This window comes from Stigmatopora nigra, chromosome 10 (genome assembly GCF_051989575.1).
Source record: "Stigmatopora nigra isolate UIUO_SnigA chromosome 10, RoL_Snig_1.1, whole genome shotgun sequence".
Taxonomy (NCBI): Eukaryota; Metazoa; Chordata; class Actinopteri; order Syngnathiformes; family Syngnathidae; genus Stigmatopora; species Stigmatopora nigra.
In genome coordinates, this window is record NC_135517.1 from 13844689 (window position 1) to 13866069 (window position 21381).

The 21381-nt window shown below is 39.6% G+C and overlaps 1 long non-coding RNA gene across 1 annotated transcript; it reads left to right on the plus strand.

The window, feature by feature from the left end:
* The first annotated feature begins 9991 nt into the window (after positions 1-9991).
* On the plus strand, positions 9992-13755 carry LOC144203297 (uncharacterized). Its single transcript, XR_013327653.1, has 4 exons — positions 9992-10103; positions 10198-10249; positions 10693-11261; positions 11392-13755. It is a non-coding gene; the product is annotated as an uncharacterized LOC144203297 (long non-coding RNA).
* Positions 13756-21381: the final 7626 nt, after the last annotated feature.

Consider the following 21381-nt stretch of genomic DNA (forward strand, 5'->3'; position numbering starts at 1 on the left):
CAATATATGTAATGGTCACCCCAGGGCTGACAAATTATCTGAAATATTAGAAAACAAAATATTGAACTTGACCAGAATACAGGTTTCATGTTAACTTACTATGTTCAAGCAAGTTCCTGTGAAAAACACATCTGCCATTGCAAGAACCAACAATAATTTGTGGTAAACGTTATAGACAAATGGAAACTGTCTGTCTGTTTTGAATGATGGAAAATTTATGCCAACCAAGGCCACATTCAGATTGCAGGTCAATTTCGATTTCTTTGCCCAAAGGCAACATGGAGAATACGTAGTGAATCTGCCAACTTTATTTCCAAAGATGCAATTCATATTAAATTTGGTATCAACTCAAATAATCCACAGATGAATAGAAATCACAGCATTTAAGTCCAAAAATAATGATTTCATGAAATTAATAACAAAGAAAAAAAGAATACGCCGAGACTCATTTGATATTTAGTGGAGAAGCCTTTGCTCTGCAACGAGAGATTACAGACACATTAGGTATCTTTTAATTAATCATCCACACCGCCCAGAAGTAATTTTGGCCGCTTATCCTCACGAAGGTTGCGGGTATGATGGAGCCTATCTCAACCAACAATGGGAACCCGGCAGGGGACACCCTGAATTGGTGGCCAGCCAAGGCAAATCATTCAAGGTCACACTCATCCTTTGGCGCAATTTAGAGTGTTAAACCAGCCTTCCCTTCTGTTTTTTTTTTGGGAAGTGGGTGGAAACCGGAGTACCGAGAGCAAAGCAAACCCACGTGAGGTCGGGTAGAACACACAAATTCCACACGGGAAGGAAACATGCGATTGAACCCTCGATCTCAGAACTGTGAGGCCGATGTGCCAACCACTCGTACCCCAGGCCGCCACCCTCTAGACCAGGGGTGTCCAAACTTTTTGCAAAGAGGGCCAGATTTGGTAAGGTGAAAATGTGTGCGGGCCGACTTTTAGCCTGACATTCTTTGAACCATTAACATTAAATGCAAATTAACTTTTTGGGATTTTTTTTAATTACAAATGGCATACTTTTACATTTTTTTTACATTTAGGTTTTTACCGAAATCACAAACCACAAAAAATAAGAAAACTATCAAGGATATCTAAGTTCATGTGAAACATCACATATTATTCACTATTATATGCTCACTGTAGGAACAGTGCTGAAAACAAAACAATGATCACTGCATATTCAAACTGTGATTTTGACCATCACAAAAAAAATAATGAACTGAGATTTAAGAATTTATTCAACTCAGAGGACTTAACAAATATCTTGCCTGCACTAATGTGAAGGGTGATACTGGGATCTTTACTGCAGTATGTAGTCCAGGTCTTCTTTGCACGCTAACGAGAAAAAGTCAAACTCAGTTCCTTTTGCCTCTAACTGTCTCTTAATATCTAATGAAACGTCTTCAATTCTCCGTGCCACAGTATTACGAGCCAGGCAAATATTGGCAAACTCTTGCTTCTTCGCGGGACAAATTTTCTCAACCATTTTCATTACACAGTCTTTAATAAATTCACCGTCACTGAAAGGTTTGCAGTGCTTTGCAATTAGCGTTGCCACTTCGTAGCTTGCCTTTGTGGCATTTTCATTTGACTCACGGGCTCTTGTGAAAAAGCTTTGCTGTGCCGTTAAAACAGCTTCCAGTTGCTTCACTTTTTCACCGCGTTCGTTCCCAGTTAGCTTGTCGTAGCTAGCATGTTTCGTCTGGTAGTGCCTCTTAATGTTGAATTCCTTGAAAACAGCCACAGTCTCTTGGCAAATTAGGCAGACACAGTTGTTTCGTATTTCAGTGAAAAAATACTCAAATTTCCACTTCTCCTGGATGCGGCGGCCCTCCCGGTCAACTTTCCTTTTTTTGTTTACATGTTAGAAATGGGCTGGGCTGAAACAATGACGCAAGGGTCACGGCGGCCAGAGTGCGGCCACAGGGCTACTGCCATCTTCTGGTGAAGTGAAAAATAGCTTTTTGTACACATTTATTTTATACTGTGGTCAACAGTGCTGGCGGGCCGTGTATTATTGATTTCATGATAGAGGCCGTGGGCCGGTCAAAATTTGTCCTCGGGCCTTATTTGGCCCGCGGGCCGGACTTTGGACATGCCTGCTCTAGACGTATTAATTTTAAATTTTGAATATATTTTGGTTCTCATTGGTGAACCCATTTCTTTGGTTCTTTCCACAAATGTTAAATTGGAATATAAGTCTGGGTCACTCTCACAGATTTATATTCTGTTTTGGAAACCATTCAAGCATTAACTTTGCCTTGTCCTTAGTATCGTCCTCCTGCTGAAAGGTCCAGCCTTGTTTTCCTCACCCTGGTAAATGGCCACATGTTCATATCAAGAATTTCCCAAATACATGGTTTCATACATTGCTCCTTGAATTATATGAGGTTTGCCAATACCGCAGATTTAGCAACAACCTGTGCTATGATGCTTCCCCCTCTAAACTTCACTATTGATATTTTTTGGTGTGTCATTTCTTCTTGAAACATGGTATGAATTGTCAAAGCCGAAAAGTTCAATTTTGGTCTGGTCTAACCAGACACAATTCTCACCAAATTCTACAGTTTGTCAAGATGCAGTTTTGCAAACTTCAAATGGCTTCCACATGTGTTTGCTCTCGGAATTTGAGTGGGATGAGCATCAATAGAGGCTAGTCGAGGCTCAGTGCCAATTATTCTCCGTGTGATAAATGTACCTGCTGCTTCAAAATCTTACTGGGGTGCATTAAGTGTGGTGCGTGGTTCATTAAGTACTTTTCTTTTTTCTGCAGAAGTGGTTTTGTAACTTAGATTTTTTGTTGGTTGGGACGTATTGTAAATTAATATTGGCTTCAACTACTTGCGACCCTTGTGAGGATAATCGGTATAGAAAATGAATGAATTAGTATTACAGTCTATGTCTTATTCGGCAAGTAAGTGTATCGCAAGGTTCTTCAAGTCGTGTTACTTAACAATAAGCGCATCTGAAAGTCTAAACCACTAGTATTCTTTTCATAGCTGACATTTCAACGGTGCTTTGAATAGAATAAAAAAGGTTAGAGAATTATTACTGTTTACCTCTGTCTGTGTAAACATAATGCATCAGAGAAAAAAAAGTTCTAATAATGAATCCAAATTATTGTCTGTAAACCGTCATGGAAAAGAGAAAGAAAATGTTTTTCAATGTTTCTTTATTATCTGTAATGAAAAAGATGAAATGAGAATATTTATTTTGCTAGATCTATATCCAGTTTGCACCTTTTAAATGTCATACTTGAGCCCCTAATAGTATGTATTTGAATCTTAGTGCTGCTGTGCTTCTTTAAATTAGGGCATACTCTACATATTCTGTCATTCTGCCTTGAAACATGTTTAAGCTATAAAGCTAGTGCCAGCCAGCGTGTAAGCATGCCAGCAGGCTGCGTGACTTCAGGGCATTGCCGCCTCAATAAAATGCTACACCTGGGTTGGCAAGAGCCATTTCGGATTCAATTTATTTTTTATTTTTTTCAATTTTCAGCATTCTTTTGTATCAAGTTGGGAAAAACGGCCATGCATTTGTGTCCCAGCTTCTGTCCATTGCCTCTCATCAAATGTTACTCGCGTGTCACTACATATGTGCCTGTGCTTGTGTAGTTTATAGTGCAGCATGTAGAGACCATTGACGGATGGCTGCTTTAGAATCAAAGTTTCATTTAGGTAACAAGAAATTTTCCACTGTTGGCTTTTCCACTCTAGGTGATTCATTAGTTGAGGTGGATGCAATGTGTGCTGAGGTGGCATGAGCATCAAGGTTTTGCATGACTGTGCGTATGCACGTGTGAAAGGCAAATGGTAAAAAAGAACATCTGTCAATTGTACTGATAATATTAATTTATGTTTATAAAAATATTACCTTGCAATATATTACCTTGTTGTTTGTTTCATTCATTCATTCAATTTCTGAACCGCGTATCCTCACAAGGGTGGGGGGCTGCAGCCTGTACTAGCTACCAATGTGCACCAAGTTAGGGGCACCCTGAATTGGTGACCAGCCAATTTCATAGCACAAGGAGGCAGACAACCATTCACTCTCACACTCATGCCTAGGAGCCATTTGGAGAGTTCAATCAGCCTACCCTGCTAGGTTTTGGTATGTGGGGGTAAACCGGAGTACCCAGAAATATTTGGCGTGTTTTTGCTAAAAAAAAGAACCAATCTCAAGCAGCTTATCTGGGTGATTGGGGTGTAATGCTTTTAAATGTCGTACAATTTTATTTGGGGCTTCATGCTGTCCCCTGCATTTTTTGCACAGGAAACAAACTGGTCTTTCCTCCACTTCCACCGAAATAACAGAAGCCAATCTCTACATACGCATCGTCGTCATATTATCTCCTTTTGGCTTTTGGATGACTTATCTTTTACTCACTATCTCCGTAGCTCACTGTGTTTCGTTTCATCTGGATAGTTCTGCTCTGTGTTGTTAGTTCTTCTTAGGTGCTGTACTCCCTGAGCGAACTTTGACAGTGAGCGTGCCACTGCTATCTATTGAGTCAATATGCGATGTGTATGCTTCTTAAGTCACAGGCTCACAGATTGTTTCTATTTTTGGGTGGTTGAATAAAAATGAAGCTGTTCATCCAACCCACAAGGTTAGTGTAATGGAAATACTCCCAAGTGCCAAAACTACTTTTTGCTATTGCATGTGGTGGAGGATAGTCTTTTGGGCTACAAAACACAGATCATGTCGAATAAAAGTATTTAGTAATTTCCTTACTGCTTATCCTCAAAAGGGCCGTGGGGGTGCTGGAGCCTATCCTGGGGCGGAATGAGATTAATAGCTATTTACACTCACACTCATACCTAGGGTCAATTTAGAGTATTCAAACAGCCTGAAATACTTATTTTTTGCGATGTGAGAAGTAACTAGAGTACATACAGAAAAGACACTTGAAAAAGAAAAGAGCTCACCCAGTTTCGCCGATATTTCTTCTACTTGCACACATTCCAACAGTACTCTCACTGCACTATTCGTAAAAAGCCATAACACTGCAACGGGGTTGCTGGACCCTACCCGAGCTCACTTTGGGCGGAAGGCATACTACACCCTAGACTGGTTGCCAGTCAGCCGTAGGGCATGAAGAGAGGTAAACGACCCATCCACACTCTCAATCATACCGCCACCTGCGGGAATCGATCCCGCGCTTTGCGACTGAACTTCTATTGTACTTTGACACTAGGACTAAAACACCAAGCTTTAAATATCATTGTACATGTAAAATGACAAAGTACATACAGAAAAGTCACACAGGTTTGGGGAGTATGTGCAAACCCCACAGAGGAAGGTTGTAACCCACCAGGGATTGAACCGCGAATCACAGACCGTTGAGGCGAAGGTGCTACCCTCACGTGCTGCCCCAGAAAAATGTAGTCTGTACAAATTCCGAGCTTGTGTTGTCCCAATACAATCTTTGGAGTGAAAAACACGAGTGGCCATGTGTAGAAACCTACATGGGATTCTGTTGCTGAAATCCAGCAAAACATTTGGAAAGGCAGGCTGCAGCATGCTTTATATCTCATTGCACATTTCACGACTAATGTGTTTTCACAAAGCCTGCAAACTGAACACCTGACATAACATTTGGAATCTTTGACACAATATTGAGTCACTGAATACAGTACACACTGTCCTTTGTATGCCATCCAGACAAAGACAAATTCCATGGCATTTTTCATTGGAATTTCTCTATGAATTTTCAGTTTACATCACCACTTCAAGGGGGCCTGGCGTAATGAGTGGTTAGCACGTCAGCCTCTCTGCTCTGGGGTCCTGAGTTCAGAATGAGACTATGTGTAAGGTTAACTATCCACCGTGGCATAGCCTTATAGTAGATGAGAGCACAGACATAAGAGTATACAAAATGCTCGTCATATAGATCAAATTCAGGAAGGAAAATGATGTCAGCTATAAAACTGTGTTTGGTTGCATCATCCAGCTGATATCATGCACTGCTCAGGATATTATGCAGGCAATAAAACAGTTTTACTTCAAATATGGAATGGACATGCAGAGAATGGTCATGCTGATATCTTATGGTGCCTCTGTAATGCTGAAGATGTGCCTTTGATGGGAGATGTGGAATCTCTTCTGAGAACAGTATATTACACTTTCTCTCAGTTCACCGTGAAGAACGCAAAATTGGAAGCCCCCGCAAAGATTCTTGATGAAGAGAGAATGTCGTTTAGTCCTCTGGCTCTGAGTGAAGTGTACTGGCTTTCACATACCAACCTATGAATGCTGCTTTGAATTACTACACTGTGCTTGAAGAATATTGCAAAAGAGAATTCTCTGATAACAAAGATCCAATGGCAATGTACTGCTACAAAAAGGTGAATGATCCAAAGTTCAAGGTTACTGTCACTGCTCTGGAAAATATTTTAGTTGAGCTGGCACAAAGCTGCCTAACTTTATAAAGACGCAACTTGATTGTGATGCATGGACACTGCTTCGCTAGAGCTGTGTGACAGATCTGTAAATACAACTTCAGGAGCAGGTTAAGAAAGAGTGAGATCAATTTAAATAGGAAATAGGTTTATTACCAGACTGCAGGATGGGGAGAGAGCTCAAACAGCTGCGAACACACTCACAGTTTGTCATCCTCGCAACTCTCTCTCCCTCTGAATGAACAGTGGGTCAGTCTTTATTTAGGAAGACAGGGTAATATTTCTAAGACAGCGATGTAGGACAGAGATTATGCAAACAAAACTTTGGGCTAATATGGTTGGACATTTGCAGGGCTAAGTATGCAAACACGATATTTCTATAGCTCACACAAACTGCCGCAGCCTATCTTATATTGCGCAATTCAAACAAACAGTTCCAAAGCAAGTTGGCCACATCACACAATACAAGCAAACAATTGCAAATCCTGTTATCCAGCCTATCTTACATTTCGCGAGGCGAACAAACAATTGCAAGGCCAGCTAGTTAGCCTACCATTCCACTGTCTTAACAAACAATTGTAAAACCAGTTTGGCCAGGCTTGACATGAACAAACAATTATTAAGCCGGTTGGCCAGTCTATCCCACACTGTGAAATATGTAACACATTGTATTCTTACATTTAATCTTGCACCCTTTTGCACTTTTATGGATTTAAAGTTACTAGAATAGAATTTTATTTACACCTCTTCGTTAAAACGTGCACTCACCTTTTGTTGTCACCACCCATTTCTTTGTTCATGTATTCCCGGCCAAAGTTTGTCTCTGCCTACCTCTAATAAAAACGCCGTTCATGAGTTTTTCTGGGGCGGGAAATAGCTTTGATGAGCCTGGAGGGTATACACATCCTCAGGCTTTACCTTTGTTGCCCCGCCCTCTGCAGACATGGCTAAAATATCATTATTTCTATGTCGGTGTGCTCCTTGTGTCCGAGTTTATCTAAGTGTTGACCAGTAGTGCCAACAAGAGCAAAGATTGAAAAGTTACATTCGCAATACTTAAAGGACAAAGATATGCAGTGAAGTGTTCTTATCAAAGAGGCAATAGGGACCTCATCAGTTGATGGCAGAAATACTGATGAGACTACTTTTTTTGTAAACTCCATGACCACATGGATGCTCGTTTTCCAGAAGATGAATTAAAGGAGTGCTCTGCATTTGACTTTGAAGCATTGAGCTCAGACATTAGTGTTGACTATGGATGAGCAGACACCAAAACAATCACCAGCACGCCTACCCAAGCGGTGCGCACATCATTGCAGGAGATTTTAATCAGGCAAATCTCAAAATTGGATGTGAAATGTCCAATAAGGGAAGATAAAACTGTGGATCATGTTTACTTTTTGATGACAACTAATATAATACTTTCACAAAAGAAAGATGCAGCACATAAATAAAGAGAGTAATGTCCATTTATAAGGTCGCTACAACTAGGAGTGAAAATACATGGAAAAACGACTACAGCAGCAGCATAATGTGTCTTTGGAGGCTTCTTGGTGTATGCTGAATAATTCATTAGTTTCTCTCAGATTCTTTGAAAGTGAGGGTTACAAAGAGCTGAATAGTGAAGGAGGAAAATAAATGTTGGCCATTATTCAGGCTTTACTCAAAGCTTAGGTGTCTGATTGTGATCAGATGTGCCCCATTTGAAGTGATGATTCATTCATCTTCTCAACAACTTTACCCTCACTAAAGCCGCGGGGGGTGCTGGAGCCTATCCCAGCTGGCTTCAGGCCAGATGAGGGGGACACCCTTAATCGATGGCCAGCCGATCACAGGGCAAAAGGAGGTGGACAACCATGCACGCTCACACCCATACCGATTTAGTGTCCAATCAGCCTACCATGCATGTTTTTGGAATGCGGGACGAAACCAGAGTACCCACGCAGACACAGGGAGTGCATGCAAACTCCACACAGGTGGACAGACTTAGACTTGAACCCAGGACCTCAGAGCTGTGAGGCCGACACGCTAACCATTCACTTCCCTGCATGTGTTGTACCCTGAATTTTCACTTGAAACACAGGAAGAAATAATCACAATAGTGATTCGTTGTTGCTTCTTCAATCCAACTTTAAATAATATACAATAATACACAATTTTATATATATATATATATATATATATATATATATATATATATATATATATATATATATATATATATATATATATATATATATATATATATATATATATATATATATATATATATATATATATATATATATATATATATATATATATATATATATATATATATATATATATATATATATATATATATATATATATATATATATATTCATATATACAAATATATACATTAGCAACACGTTAGAACCCAAAGCATAGTGTACAATTACGCCCGTTCGATATACGGTCATAACTTGTTTTATATTTCTTTTTACAACTTCGAGAAGTCCTTCTCAACTATCATTGCACCCAGTTGTAAAATAAAAGCTTCAATCCTTTTTTTCCCTATTGACCCCCATTTGAAAAATTCCTCGTTGCCCACAAAAGTCTTAGCTCTTAGTATCAAACAACCTACCTAACAATCCTAAAAAACAACCTTGGCAGACTGGTTGAACACTCTAAATTACTCCAATGGTATGAGTGTTCGATTATCGTGGCCATGTCTGGTCTTCATTAATCGTGATATTCGAGGGATTACTATAGTGGAAAATGAAAAACTCCACACCCATTGTTTAATACTAGAATTGCATGAACAACCCGGTAACTTTTGCTAACATTGAAACTTTTAAGTAGTCTCAATGGAAATGTGACTAAGGTTACACTTACACACACACAAACTGTGCTTGTGAGAGAAAAAAAAGACACATGGAACAAATGATTTGACGCAGAACACGGTGGTCCGAGTCCCGGGTCAGGCCCAAAAGCGGCATGTGGCGTCATGAGAGGAGGAAGGGGAATGTATTAATGGCTGTCTTGTTTTAAAGGAAGCCAGCATGGCCTCTCTTGCACCCATGGAAAAAGAAGTAAAACACAACTGGAGTTCTGAAGTTGTGCACTGCTGGGCCCACTCTGTTCCTTCCTGTCTGGGGCATTCTCAGACAACTTGTCTGCGCACGCGCTCACATGCACACACAATACACAACTCCTTGAAGTAACTATGGGCCTCAAGCAGATGGCCATCTAGGAGCTCTTGTAGACAAGGAGGATTGGTTGCACATGTGCAGGTACTACTATGTGTCCTATATTCATTTAGTGATGAACATAGAGTCAAAAATCTCTACAAAGTTACTATGTTGCCTATTGAAAAGCCTTCAGTTTTCACACCTTGATGTATTTTTTTTGTTTATTTTTTTCTAGTGTTTTTAAACTGTGATTTCTTCAATAGGTAAATCATTTAAATGGTGATGTTGGTTGCGAAGTCAGGGCTTTCCTAAAAAGTGTAGGTGTACAAATATCTTGAGAAGTAATAAGAGTCTTGAAAGAACGACTCTGTTTCGGTGGCCAGCAAATGTGCGCATGTCTGTGAATGTGTGTGTAGGAGGGGGTTGGTGAGTCTACGAAGAGAACATCTGGATGTGCTTTTCATTGCAAGCTGTGGTTGCTGCAACCACTCGCCGATGTGTGTGCGTTTGCATATCTGCAGGGGTTTGTGAGTATGTTTTACTGCTCTCCTGGTTTAGTGTGTCAGAGCTTTTTTAAAAATGTATTTATTTTTGTAATTCTCTCATCTTGTTGTTCACTAGACTGCCATCATTTAGGATAATGGAAATCATTTTCAAAACCCTCTTACCTCAGGTACCATTTGTTTTTTTTTTATCATGGAAAGTGAGTTTTCCCGTAAAACACCAATAGCCAAAATGTATTCTTAGAAATTCGAGTTCTAGTAGCCACTTATAATTTCACCAAAACACAGGAATTGCAGCTGTTTTTTCTTTCCCTTTTTTCTGGATGGAAAAACACACATGAGGTGAATACAAAGGAATACAGAACCTTTCTGCAAGTTAATGACCTGTTCCAAATAATTGTCCAAATGCCAGATGTAGTTTAGAAAGTCTTAAAACGACCATGAGTAATTTTCCTAATCTTAATAATAAAACAATCAATTTAAAAATAAATAATTAAATTAGTATTAAAAAGGTTGTATTGTGGAAAATATACTTTTTGTTTAGTACTTTATTCAAATACAGTGGAACCTTATTGCTTTCATCCATTTTCTGAACCGCTTTTCCTCACTAAAGTCACAGGTGGTGCTGGAGCCTATCCAGGCTGACTGAATTGGTGGCCAGGCGATCATAGAGCACATGGAGACGGACATAACTAGGCGTAAGTTAGAATATCCAATCAGCCTACTGTGCATTTTTGGAATGTGTAAGGAAATCAGAGTACCCGGAGAAAATCCACACCGAACATTCAAACACCACACAGGTGGACCAACCTGGATTTGAACCCAGATTCAAAACCATATTTGAAACCAACTGTGAGGCCAAGACGCTAACCACCGGTGCCTTTACTTACAAAACAAAATCAGGAAGAAAACCGAATTAAGATCAATAATCCTGAAGCTTGGGCATTTCCTGGGATGTAGACAAAGCATAGAGTATAACATTATTTTGAGCCTAATCTGCAGGAACTTCATAAGCCTAACCCAGTGGTTCTTAACCTAGTGAGTTGGTCTCATGGGTTTGGTGAGGCATCTGCCGCGGAGGTCAAGACAAAGCGACTCATCATGTCTATTCACAATAACATGCCCCGCTTTACCATCACTGGCTGCAGATGATCAAGTGACATTGCTTGGCCAATCAGTGCTGTGAGAAATTTATATATCTTACATTTTAAAAAGAACACATTTTATTTTACACTAAAGTAGCATTTGCCAATGCAGTTGATTCTGTCCTGTTGTATTTCTGGCATAAGTTTATATTCTGTTCTTTCGACAGAAGCAGTGGACACGGGGATGGTCACTGTCAAACCCACTAATGTGTACAGCCGCCCCATGCTCTCACACAGATTGTTCTGCTGAAGGAAGTCAAGGAGATTGGTGGGAGATTTTCCTGCGAAAACATCAATGGCATAAATTACAATCAGTTCTGTTCTTAGCCAAGGCAGATCGAAAACTGCTCCATGGCTCTGCGTTAGGCTGGAGAAGGCTGCATGTGGGAAAGTTTTCTGGTATTCCTGAAACTTCTGCGGGTCGAGGTGGAAGAGAAACATCAGACTTTCATGGTCTTGAAATCTGGTCCGCGTCTGGCAAATAATATTGTCCAGAATTATGTTGTGGAGTTGGTCGGAGTGTGCGCGAGACTCTTGCGCTTGACCTCTTTTGTGCACTTGGAGCACCCGCACTGCGTTCAGTGGCCTTGTAGATTTCCTCCTTTCGTACTTAACTCTGTGTCAAAACTCCTTCACTCTTGCAAGACAAAACTGTACATCCAGTTTGTTGTTCAGTATTATTGAAAAAGAGCACGTCTGAAATCTCAAAAAGGCCATTTGATGTGTGATGCAAAAAAACGTGTTGTGTGTAGAAGCAAATGTTGAACTTTGACCACCAGTGGAGGTCACGCCCATTCACGAAAGTTCTTCGTTTTGATAACTTTTGATTGGGCAAGTTTTAAGATTAGACCCACTAAATTTGATGCTGATATGTAAAGGTCCCTAGGACAAGCATGACCTAATTTTTGTACAATTTGTACGTAATGCACATTAAGTGTTGGTTAGGCTACTGGAAACATTTGTCCCAAATTTCGTGGCTACATGTACTCCCTAAGATGCAGGCTAAAGTACTTCATGTTGTCAGGAGTCGCTGGATTGCCTCTCCTGGCATGATGTCACGATAATTATCAGCTGTGACTAATTACGTGATTAGATTATTTTTGGTATTTAAGCATTATGATTTTCTGTGAACGCTGTCGGATCGTTCTGGTTTGGTTTTCTGTTTTTCCTCGTAGTCATTGCCGTTTCCATTGACGCCACGCCGCATGTTCTTTTCGTTTGTAATGAGTGGTCAAGCCAAGTTGTTTAAGTTATGTTTCCCCGTTTATTAAATCAACCTACAAGAGCTACAGATCTGCCTCACCTTTCCATTTACTTTGGCGACTCTGCTTCTGGGTTCAACTTTCCCTCCGATCGCGTCGCTCTACGCGGCGCGATCATAACACATGTTCTTGGCGAATGACTGGTGACCACATAAAAAGGTATTGACCTGTGGACATTGTTTCGAAATACAGAAACACCAAAGTATTCTGAACAGACTGAAATTTCCCAACCTGGTAAAAACTGAACATCAAAAAGTAAGAGAAATACTTTTTGTCGCCACTAGGCGCTGTCGGGTTTTTGCAAGAGACCCCTATAGGAGCTTTTAGGGCGGGGCAATCATCAAGTACAGTAGATTTGCTGCACACATTGAATTAAAACCAAGTTATAACTTTTTAAAGTTAAGGGTAGAAAATAGCGAAGGTAATTTACAACTTTCTTTTGAGACCCCTTCTCTTTGATGAAAAAAGCTATTTTGTTGATGGCCCATTAGGTCCAAAAGATTAAGGCTCCTTATGCAAAGTTTTGAGGCAAATATGTAATTTGGCCTTGGATGAGGAGCCTTTCCCGAAATACATTTCTTTTGCTCCCACTGAGTAGCGCTAACATTTTTAAAACAAGTTGGGGATGGGACACAAACATGTCAGATGTCATGACAACTGATTGTTGGCCCAAAATTTAGAGTTTGGAACATTGCCAAAACCAGATTGAACTTTGACCCCGCCCCCGTAAGGGTCACCCCACTGTGTGATAACTCTAGATCCTCCAAGTCTCATGAAGAGACCCCCCAATTTTGAGGGTAATCAGAGATTGCTGAAGAGTTCGTTTGATTCAGTTTGTGGAGGGAGACACGAAAAACACATTGGATAGCTGCCCTTGAGCACCGGACTTGGTGGCCCCTGCGGTAAATATGTTATGGTTGCTTGGTTTTATGCATTTTTCTCCCTGGTGTCCTGTCTGAGTGATTGCCCATTGTGTTCGACTGCGTGACTGGACATTTTATCGACGGACAATTTGTCGCCGGACTCGCGAATGATTGTTTTTTTTTAAATAAAAGGCAATAAATAAAAGAAATGTCTCAGGACCGTTCAGCTGTTGTTTCTCTGCCCCTGGTGTATTCCCTGGGCTTGCTCCCTCATCTGTTTCCCAGGTGTACCTAATTGTCTCGTCTACCCATGTCAATCTATTTAAACCCCACTGATTGATATGTCATTTATCGGATCGTCTCCTTTTGTTTGTCCACGCGATGCTTTCACGTTCCATATGTTCCATATGTCTCATTCCTCGCTTTCTCGTGTCTTTCCTTGTCAGGCTTGGTTTTGTGATTTGATTTCTATGTCTTTGTAAATTTCTAAATCCTGCTTAAGTTATTAAAGTTTTGCTTTGAGCACTACCTTCCTCGTTCTTGCCTGCCTCCCTGAGATTGGGTCCTGATTCCTCGTTATCTTGACTCGACATCTTGCTAAAGAAGTAACAAAATTGTCCTTAAGTAAGCGTTTGTGCCCTGTGATTGGGTGGCAACCAATCAGGGAGTCCCACATCTACTTCTTGATGTTGGCTGGGATGGACTCCAACACCCCTACGATCCTTGGAATGTAAAATGAATGGATTAATTAATCAACAAATTGTTGTTGAATGGCGACTGCATAAGTGAGAGAGGAGTGAAATGTCTGGCAACTGACAAAACTTAAGAAAACGAGTAGTTAGCATGTTGGCCTCGCAGGTCAGGGGTCAGAGGTCGATCCAAGGTGGGTCCTCACTATGAGGATCTTGCATATTCTTCGATTGTGTGGGTTTTCTCCGGGTATTCCGCTTTCCACCCACATTCTAAAAGCCTGCAGGCTAGGCTGGTTGAACACTCCAAATTGCCCCTAGATATGAGTGTGACCATTAATTGTCATCCATTTCCTTGTGCCCTGCGATTGTGGCCACCGATTTAGGGTCTCTCCCATCTGGTGCCCGTAGTTGACTGGGTTTGGCTCCAGCACCCCAGTAACCCTTGTGAGGATAAGTCAAGTGGAAAATGAAAGAATAAACTACTTGAGAACTGGAACTAATCAGCACTGCCACTACTAGCTGAACTTATGTTCAAATATTTGTGGTGTTAGGCTTCAGTCAAATATCCATATAAGTTCAGTGTCACAGGTTTTCTCAATTCAAGCTAAAAAGATCTCTAAAATTGTTACAGATGTGTAGAAGGGAAAGGAGAGAGAACTGCTCTAAAATGAATAAACAATTCCATCCATCCATACATTCCTGTGTATATTCTTTAAATTGACAGACCTTGTTGAGGCTGCTTTTCTTAAGTACTGGTTTAACAAAAACAAATAGCAAAACATGCAGCGTCTAAATATTGAGCAGCTTCACGATTTTCAAATCTTAACTAGGGTATCTTTTTTCTTCATTGATTGTTCTTGCTCTAAGCTTGAGAGAGAAAAAATCCCGCCTGAGATGAAAGAAATGAGCGCCGGTGGCCACACAAAAATATCTTTAAAAGTGGTTGCATGTGCTGGGAAATATGGCAGACCTAATGCACTAAATAATTTAAAAACAGGAATTAATCTTAAATAGTCATCTCTTTTTAATTTGATTACAGGCCTAGTGCATTTTTTTCACAAGTTAACAGCGAACATTGAGTCATTAGTCCAAACATGAAGCATCACTGAGTGAGTGCACAGCGTTTTCCAGCTAAACGTGACCACTTGCTGCATCTGATGTAGTGGAAATCTGTAAAGAAGCAGACACATTCATCACATGCCACTATTTTTATTTTGGTTTTCATCATTAGGCAGCAAACCTCATTTATTTGAAACTTATTGGCAACGTATGAGAAGAGGGATTGAAAGCATATTGAAATATATCAGTTACAATTGTAAATGAGGAACATTAATTTTCTATTTCCGAACACGAGCGAGTGGTTAGACCGTCGGCCTCACAGCTCTGGGGTCCTGGGTTCAAATCCAGGGCATATCCATCTGTGTGGAGTTTGCATGTTCTGCTCGGGCCTGGGTGGGTTTCCTCCGGGTACTTCGCTTTCCTCCCACATTCCAAAAACATGCATGGTAGCCTGATTCGAAACTCTAGATTACCCCTAGATATGGGTGTGAGTGTGCATTGTTGTCCAATCCTAATGAGGTTAAAGCGGTTCATAAAATGAGATGAGATGAGGGGAGAATAATCCAAAAAACAAGACAACACAACTTTAGACAGCAAAGTCCGGCATGAAACATGTTCACAACCCCCTGCCATCCTTTTTATCTCCAAACAGTAACACTACATACATAAAATGAAATGTTCACAAATTAAGTAACAATTGGTTTGAATTGCAACTCTATCGGTACAACATGCACGATTTGAAACTCATTCACATTTCTTCCTTAGTCTAATAAATGAAAACTTGGTTTCATTGTTTCATCATGCTTTTGTCTCAGAGTGTATTTTTAACCTGTCGAATCCCTTTGTCATCATGAAAAATTGTGCATTCATAAAATCATTCCACCATCTTTGCTGAATATGAACAGTGATATGCACTCTCAAAAGTAATCTTAGTTTATTTTGTGCTGCATCCATGATTACGTAGCAATAGTTGTCACTAGTTTAACGTGTCATATGTGAGATTGGTGACCAAAAATGGTAATTCAACTGACACGCAGAACAATCCCTTGCTCTGAGGGCTGTCAGATAAGCACTTTGCAATGGAGAATCAAGCTTCGTTATTATACCAATGTAAAAAAATACATCGATTAACGACTACACAATCACGATCACAAAAACATACAGCACGTGTTGTCAGTCTAGTCTTTCTCTATTAGTATATGCTAAAAACGGAATGCCTATATAGTACAGTCTACAAACATAAGGGTTCCAAATTATATCATAGTTAATTTGGTGCATTAATAAATAATAATTTTAACTGGGTAGGTAAATACATAGAGCTGAGTTCCAAAATAAAAGAAAAGAAAGACAAGAGCCAAGTTAGGAGCAGCAGTTAGTTTCTTTGGCCACAACGGGAGGGGAAGTCTGTATTTTTTTTTCAACATAAGCACACTACTGGCAAAGAAAAATCATATTTGAAAATGCATTGACAGCACCACAAAAAAGATTTTATTCCTTCATTTAAGTTTTGGGCTCTCATGGGTCAATGTAGCGGCACTGAGGTTAGTGTCGGCACCACTGGGGTGTTCCAACGCGAGGCTCCTATTGGTGGATGTACCGAAGCTTGAGGTCATGTTGCAAACACGATCATGTGCCAATGCAAGACTCTTATTGATGCGTTTTAGCTTACTGGTCAGCGGAGAGCCATATGCCATGAGCCATAGGTTCCCAACCCATAAACCATGCTAGACTGAATAAAAACACCCGACATTGCCCCTACGTATGAATCTGAGTGTAGATGGTTGTCGGACTCCCTGTGCTCTGCGATTGGCTGGCCACCAATTCATGGTGTCCCCCGCCTAGTACCCATATTTGGCTGGGATAGGCTCCAGCACCCCGCGACCCTTGTTAGGGTAAGCGGTATGGAAAATTAATGAGTAATAGAAGCATTTAATGAATAATTGAATTCCAATTCTTTCATATCGCTCCTTTAAAGCAAAGCATTAGAATACTTTTCCCTTTTTCTCAACAGTTTTTTTCTTTTTAAGTTTGCAAATTCATGAGTGAGCATTTCTGCCAAATAGATAATGTGGATTTTGCAAGAAAAACACTGCAGTAGTGGGAAAGAAATTAGCTGTTTTACATTTTGGTGGTGCCTCAAACTAAATGTCAAAAACGTTTCTTTTTATTTTATTGGGGATTTTTAATCTGAATGTGTTGCTTAATTGTGCCAAGTATCAATGATAATTTAACATCAATCAAGTAAATCAATGTCATGTTGAAAATATAGATACGAGTACAAATTGTTGTTATGCTGACATTATTCAGCAATATAAAAGATTAAAAGACATATTGGAATCCCTTCACCACTTTGTGTCCGTCAGCCGACTTTTGTTTTTTGTTTTATTTCCTATTTATTTTTCAAACAACATTTCCCAATTTGTTGCAACTCTATATATAATAAATTCTGCTTTATTTACAAAAAGTCCAAATAAAAAAAATACAAGTAAAAAAAGTCTGCCTATGTATGCCAGTATTTTTATGTCCTCCAAAATTAATGTGTTATTTAAACGTGTGAAAGGTTACACGGTGTAGTTGGTGCATACCATGTTGTGACATCACTGAGTGTTTTTAAAGAAGCTGGATTTGGCCAAATTCCCCAGTGCCTCATTTCCTGAACACCCCACCCCCTTCCATCCTCCACTCCACCACTTCAGTCCACTCACTGCAACCTCCTCCGCTCACAAGACTGAGCAACGCTTGTCGACAGTTGCTGGGGTTTTTGGCGCTACGTTGCTCTCAACCCACGCCTGGAGTTTGTGCTCCAAGACCATCTTTTCCATTTGCTCTCTTGGAGTGAATGGCTGGAAGCAGTACAATGACAAACCCATTCACATGAACCTCATTTACTCAACTTTATAGACAAAAAGTATGTTTTTTCACACAAATTAAAATATATAAAGTACATTTTAATTAAGGCAACCATTCAAAACAAAGTAAACATCTAAAAAAACAGACACTCAAATAGTAAAGTTCTTTAGCTTTCAATTGATTATTTTACTTCATTTTAAACTGATGAGAAATATATAAAGCCGTTTGGCATCAAAAAGACAATTTTGTGCTTTCGATACAAAGTCTTAGTAAAAAATACATTCAACACATTGACAAGGTTAGAAATCATTATTTGTATTCAAATTATTTTCTTCTTCACACTGGAGTTTACATGTTCCCCACGGGCCTCCGTGGGTTTTCTCCAGGTACTCCGGTTTACTCCCACATTCCAAAGACAAGCATGGTAGGCTCATTTGCCCTGCAACTGGCTGGCCACCAATCCAGGGTGTCCTCCGCCTCTGGCCCAAAGTCAGCTGAGATAGGCAGCTCAAGCACCTCCCGCGACCCTAGTGAGGATAAAGCCGCTCAGAAAATGAATGGATGAATGAACACTTTGCTTTCGGCAAAGAATTTGCAGCAATTTGTTGCGATATTTATGAGAAATTTCACTCCTCTCTTCCAGAAAACCCTCCTATGAATTGGATTGGCTCACTGGGATTTTCTCGCTTAACATATGTTCAACCTCCTCTCAAATCTCAAAGAGTTTGATATTTGGTGATGCCACAGTGGAACTGGCCTTGCTTATAATTTGAATTGCCCCTGAAGATCCCCTGTTCCATTAATCAGCTGGCGAGAGAAACAACCGGAGGATTCAATGACCACTTTTGCAATTATACCCCTCAACTATTAGTGGCAATGCGGTCCGATTATATCAATAGTACTCAATAGGATAAGAAGCAGACCCGCGGAGAATTTGATTACATTACTTGAGCATTAACACAGCATCTTTACTGTTTGGTTTTCATGCATGTCAGTTATGATTAAAAGGCATAATTATAAGCTCAGCAAATTCATTGTTAGTGAGGCAAATCATTTGTCAATTGTTCAGTTTACGTTTGTAATAAACAGACCTGTTACTATATTGAAACTGCTACATTCTAAACGTCTAAGCTTGTGCATTGAACTACAATGTCAAGTTAAAATTTGTTTGATGAAATGTGAACTATCAAGTGACAGTTTTGTGTATTCTTATCCATCATGTTTAGCTGTTTAGTAAGCATGAAAAGAAAGAGATAGGTGCTTTAAGTGTTTTATAATAAACAGATAAGCTAAGATGAATGTAAAACGAGGGCTTAAACAAAGAGCAATTTGAGGAAGTCTCACCAGGTTGCTGAAAACGTGATTCATTGGGTAAAATCAGATGACAACAACGACCATATTTTCTCACATGTATACCGTATTTGTTGCTAAAAAAAAGACTGAATCAAGGTTGCGCCTTATATGCACACAAATTAGACTTGACATGCACAAAACTACATAAGGTAAGACAATGCGGCCGATAAGGTAATTTATTTTAAAATTTCAAAAAGATAAACAGATAAAAAACTTAACAAAATTTAACTTGATGTCTATGAATCAAAATTCAAGAAAAAAATGAACTGTATCTTGCATAAAACGTGAAAAAACTTTCTCGTGCCTACCAATGCTCGCTCATTGTGCTGCCATTTTACCTAAGGATGACAAACTACACTCCTGGTTGTACGTGAGAAAATACAGTAATGCAATGCCGGTATGTCTGGAAATGGTATTCGTTGAAATTACATTGACAGGAAAGGTACAATTTAAATTGTATTATTACTATTCTAGTTCTAGACCTTTTTTAGTGCCAAAATGCTGAATGCTGCTGGAACAAGAAGTCACCAAGCTAATTTGAACAATTTACTCACATTCAAATGGCCATATATCCAATTTGAGATGTAATGGTAAACCTCCAGGCTATGATGTCATGTTGAATGATGTGTAATGCGTTTTGTAAATGTGAAATTGCATTTTAGGGCAAGAATCAGATGTTGTTTCTACAGTACTTTAGTTTCACGCCTATAGGATGCACTAAAAAGTCTAAAATTTTATTTAAAATGAATGAGGCGCCCAATCAGTCAGTGCTGTGTATGAACTAAATTCAAAATTCTATAGATTTCCCTGTATGACCATTTGCCTCACCGGGTGCATTTCTTGCCGACACGGCACTTGGATATAGAAGAAAGGGGCTGATGTGAATTACGACAGGATGTGGGTGTGTGGGCGGGGACAAAGAAAAGCACATACAATATTGCTTTGACCCGAAAATGGCACCTGCCAAGAGGCACGCTGGTGAGATGGATTTGTACATGTTTGAATGCTCTGGCTTATATTTAACGTGGGTACACATAACGTCAATAAAGCACAACCATGCTCAGTTTCGCTCCTGCTGGCTTTTTTAAAAGTTTCTTGTTGGCACTACCAAGTGTTGTGCCCATTGAGCTGACTGACGCACCTTGTGTATCGGCTAAATACAGAAATTGCACCACCAACTGTTAAGTTGGTGTGCTATATAGGCGTGAAAATATGGTATGTGAAATGTTAATGCTGTACCTTTGTCTTTCGGCACAGGTCTACAATATCTTGGTGCGTGTGTAATTGTGCCCATAAAAAACTGAATTGAAGGATATATATTGTATCCTTCTTTTTGCTTACTTGCACGCTGGATGATTAAATGTGAATTAATACTTTTTTTCCTGCTTTATATTATTTTGTGTTTGAAAAGGGTCAATGAATAAATCCTTTGTGTACTTGGGTAGGAGAGTCATATTGGATAGTCTTTGTTGTCACTATACAAGTACTGTGAGATGTAGAGAGCTGGTTATCTATTTACAACAAGGGTAAAATGAGTAAATAAATATAATGAGACTTTTATGTGTAAATAAATACAACGACAATATTATTGGTAAATAAATACAAAGAGATTACGATGGATAATTCATTACAAAGAGACTATTATGGGTAATAAAATGATTGTGTGCCACGTAACAGTCCATAAAACTATCACAGCCCAATTCCAAAGATGTAGAGTTCGATGGCACAGTCCAGGAAATGTTCAGTGGTAGTGAGGGATCCAAGTATTCAGGGAAGAGATCTTGTGTATAAGCTCATAGATAACACTATGTTGAATGTAGCCATACTAGATACAAAGTACTGGATGCCTCAGAATTGACAGACTTTCAGTGAATACTGGATGCCTCGGGCGTTGCCGTCTTAATTGGCTATTGTTCATGGTTTTTGCACTGTCAATAAATTATGTTATTACCGAAACATGCAGGATGATCTGTGTATATTGTCATTTTGATCTGAACAAAGATGGAAACGACCCTTGGCCCCTTCTTGGCCCGTTTCAGAAAAATCCTAGAACCGCCATTGAATATAATTGCTTTTTT